Source organism: Lutra lutra, chromosome 2, assembly GCF_902655055.1.
Source record: "Lutra lutra chromosome 2, mLutLut1.2, whole genome shotgun sequence".
In the NCBI taxonomy this organism is placed as follows: domain Eukaryota; kingdom Metazoa; phylum Chordata; class Mammalia; order Carnivora; family Mustelidae; genus Lutra; species Lutra lutra.
In genome coordinates, this window is record NC_062279.1 from 31,149,132 (window position 1) to 31,153,500 (window position 4,369).

At 42.2% G+C, this 4,369-nt stretch overlaps 1 pseudogene; it reads left to right on the top strand.

Annotated features, from left to right (window-relative positions):
* The first annotated feature begins 3,939 nt into the window (after positions 1-3,939).
* LOC125094489 (uncharacterized) lies at positions 3,940-4,069 on the top strand (annotated as a pseudogene).
* The last annotated feature ends 300 nt before the right edge of the window (positions 4,070-4,369 follow it).

The following is a 4,369-nucleotide window of genomic DNA, read 5'->3' on the forward strand; positions in this document are numbered from 1 at the left end:
ATATTTTATGTATTTATTTGAGAGAGAGAGAGAGATCAAGAAGCAGGAGGAGGAAAGGGACAGGGACAAGCAGACTCCGCCCTGAGTGCTGAGTCTAACGTGGGGCTCAATCCCAGCACCCTGAGATCATGACCTGAGCTGAAACCGAGAGTCGGACACTTAACCAATTGAGCCACCCAGGTGTCCCAGTGTCTTTTTTTTTTTTTTAATGGGGGAGATGAAGACGCAGACATGAGAGGGAGAACACCATGTAAAGATGACAGCAGAGATCGGGGTCATGGGTTTATAAGCCAAAGAACATGAAAGATTGCCAGAAAAGCTGGTAGAAAATAAGAGAAAAGCATGGAACACATTTCTCCCTATTCCACGAAGAAACCAACACCGCCAACCCCTTGATCTTGGACTTCTAGCTTCATTTATTGTGAAACAATAAATTTCTGTGTGTAAGCCACTCGGTGTCTGGTACTGTGTTGCAGCAGTCCTGGCAGGCTAATGCAAAACCCAAATGTTTTGAGGAAGTGGTAATAAGAGACATAGAACAAAATCTGGAAGAACAACAACAAAATCTGAAGAAAGAAACAAGAAGCAAGAAAGCACTAGGGAGAATAAAAACAATAAAGATGTGAAAAAGAATAAACAAATAAGTGAATAAAAGCAAGTCCCCTGTATTTCTTTCTTTCCTACCATAATCCCTCACCAACAACAGGTTCTCCTAACGGGAAATGTTAGTGTGTGGGTATTTGCTTCTGTGTATCTTTTGGCAACAGCAAAAATGGCAAGGCCAGTCTAAGTCTATTACTGTAAGTGTATATTGTTCTTTTTCTTTTTTTAGATTTGATTTATTCAATTGAGAGAGAGAGAGAGAAGGAGAGAAAGGATGAGAAGGGAGGAGGGACAGAGAGAGAGGGAGAATGGGACTTCCTGCTGAGTAGGGAGTCAGATGTGGGGCTCGATCCCAGGACCCTGAGATCATGACCTGAGCTGAAGGTAGAGGCTCAACCGACTGAGCCACCCAGCCCCCCCACGTGTACAGTATTCTTATTAGGGATAAATAGAAAAATGGGGAATGAAGACACAGGAATGAAAAAGAAAAGGAATAAAAGCAGATGGCAGAAGAGGGAAAACATTTAAGTTAAAACTTGACAAAATAAAGAAGACAAGAGAAAGCACACCCCAAATCTGGAAACACACGCTGGTGAGAACTTTGGGAAAGGATCTGAGGAGTTTTCAAAGGGGGCAGATGGAGGGTGGAAAAGAGGCAGGAGTCAGCTTCTCAGAATGTAAATTCCTAAAGGTTTTGCACATGTGTTTGCAGAGCTAAACACTCACAATCAGATACACGCCGAGCGGCCTCTTGCCCATGTCATGAAGCAATACATATGTGCCTGCCATCTAACTGAATTCTTCATACAGGAGATCCTGAAAAGGGCACAGAGAACAAAAAAGGATCAGGGCCAATTCACAGGGACAGTCTTATATTTTTAACCATTTAAGATGTCTGACATAAAATTAATTTTTTTAATTTAAATTCTTGGCAACTACAATGCAAATGCCAGCCTTTCTCTCACCCTCCAGGTGAAGACTCTAGTGTGTTTTGGGAAGGGGGGGGCTGGTTTCGTTTCTTCTCTAAGCTACTTCCATCCTGCAGCTGCTTTTCCGGAGCTCTCTCCTCTTTCACGGGTCTCCATGACTGAACGACTCTTCACCTCCACTCATCAGCAGCTCTGCTGGCTGACGGGAGCTGCTGGTGGGCAGTCTCCTCGCCGCACTGGCCAGTGACCAACGTGCGCGGGCCCTACTCTTTACAGCCTCCTCCTCCCACTCCCCACGATTCCATCACAAGGCTCAAAACTGTTGAGATTTTACTCAGTTGAAGGTAACAGAAAAGGATTACAGCAGTCCCCCCGCCTTATCCTTACTGGTTTTGCTCACCATGGTTTGAATCATCCTCAGTCAACCGAAGTCCAAGCAGATGACTCTCCTTCTGACAGATGGTCAGAAGGTCAGCAGTAGCCCTAAGCCTGTCATTCACCTCACTTCCTCTCATTACACCGGCATTTTTGTCAGCTTACATCATCACAAGAAGAGGGGTGAGTGCAGGACAGTAAGATATTCTAAGAGAGAGAGACCACATTCACATAACTTTTATTACAGTATATTGTCATAATTTTTCCAGTATTATTCATCTCTTACTGTGCCTAATTTATAAATGAAATTTTGTCCTATGTCTGTACGTATAGGAAAAAACAGTATATTTGATACTCTCCATATTTTCAGGAATCCACTGGGGGTCATGGAACATATTCCCCCCATGGGTAGTTCCCCAAGGGGGGAACTACAATACTATAAAAAAGGAAGATATTTTTAAACTATTCACTTTAGAGAAAGAGCTTAAAAATTTTAGTTAAAAAAAAAAGTATTTGGCTTAAAAAAAAAAGAAAGAAAGAAAAAGATAAGCATTTGACTGGCTGTCTCCTTGAAGACACAACTCAATTCCTAGCCTTGCTACCCCATCCGTAAAATGCACTCATCTCACCAACTGTCTCCTTTTATCAAAACACAGCAGTTAAAATCTCCTACAACAACTACAGTAAAAAACAATGTTGTTAAGCAGAGAGGTGCCACTCCCCTTTATTCTCCTGTGGCCCTCAGACTGAACAGAATTTAAGAAAATGAAATGATAAAAGAAATGATGCTTAGTCAGTGATATTTTTAGCATGCAAGAAATCAGGACTCAGCCCAAACCCAATTCAGTGTTTATTTTGAGAATTTATTTTCTCATACACAGAATGCTCTAATATAAGGTTTGGTTAGTTTTGCTACTCAACAATGTCATCAGAGATTTGAGCTCTTTCCCTCTCTCTGCTCTGTTGAACAAAGCATTAGCTTTGTCTTAGGGCTCATACCCTCAGAGTCAGCAACCGTGACAGCAATACATCCTTGTTCATACCCAATGGGACAGGAACCCTGGCTTTTCTTTGCAGAAACCTCAGATGGGAGTGCAATTTAAAAGAGTAGTCAGGGAAAACCAACCTCTGGTTATTATAGCGAAATGCAACTAACAAGAGTACTTGGTTGCCACAATGAGATACCACCTCACATGAGTCAGAATGGCTAAAATATTAACAAGTCAGGAAATGACAGATGCTAGTGAGGATGTGGAGAAAGGGGAACCCTCCTGCACTGTTGGTGGGAATGAAAGCTGGTGCAACCACTCTGGAAAACAGCATGGAGGTTCCTCAAAAAGTTGAAAATAGAGCTACCCTATGACCCAGCAATCGCACTACTGGGTATTTACCCTAAAGATACAAATGTAGTGATCCAAAGGGGCACCAGCACCTGGATGTTTATAGCAGCATAGCTAAACCATAGCCAAACTATGGAAAGAACCTAGATGTCCATCAACAGATGAATGGATAAAGAAGATGTGGTGTATATATACAATGGAATACTATGCAGCCATCAAAAGAAATGAAATCTTGCCATTTGCGATGATGTGGATGGAACTAGAGGGTATTATGCTTAGCAAAATAAGTCAATCAGAGAAAGACAATTATCATATGATCTCCCTGATATGAGGAAGTTGAGAGACAATGTGGGGGTTTGGTGGGTAGGAAAGGAATAAATGAAACAAAATGGGATCAGGAGGGAGACAAACCATAAGAGACTCTTAATCTCACAAAACAAAATGAGGGTTGCCAGGGGGCGGGGGCTCGGGAGAGGGTGGTTGGGTTATGGACATTGGGGAGGGTATGTGCTATGGTGAGTGCTGTGAAGTGTGTAAACCTGGCTATTCACAGACCTGTACCCCTGTGGCTAATAATACATTATATGTTAATTTAAAAATTAAATTTTTTTTTTAAAAAGAGTACTTGGTTGCACAAGATGTTGCTCTGAATCGTGATAAGTTTTTCCTTTTGATTTTTCTAGAAAGTGTCAAGCTTTGTGCAGTGGCAGTATTGTAGCCAATGAGGTTTATCCAAGGCATGATTATTGCTGTTTGATTTTCTAGAAAGTGCCAACCCCCAGTGCCCAAGACCTACACCTTTTCTGTCATCTCTCTGAACAGCTTCTGTTCCAACTTTAGCCCTTCCCCAGTCGAGCCCTCCCTTCTCTTTGGTTACAAGCATTCTGATGGCTCTGCCCCAGCTGTACTCTCTGTGGATATGATGCTCAGACCTACTCCACCCTATTCCAGGTGGGCTCTGACCAACATGGAATAAAATGGGACCATCATCTCTGACATTCTCTATTCTGTGGACTTTATATCTGATGGGGAAAACACACTGGTGCCCACTCTTCTCATATAGCCCTGTTGATTCATACAGAACCTAAAGTCAATAAGATTGCTAAGAAATTGTTATGTCTT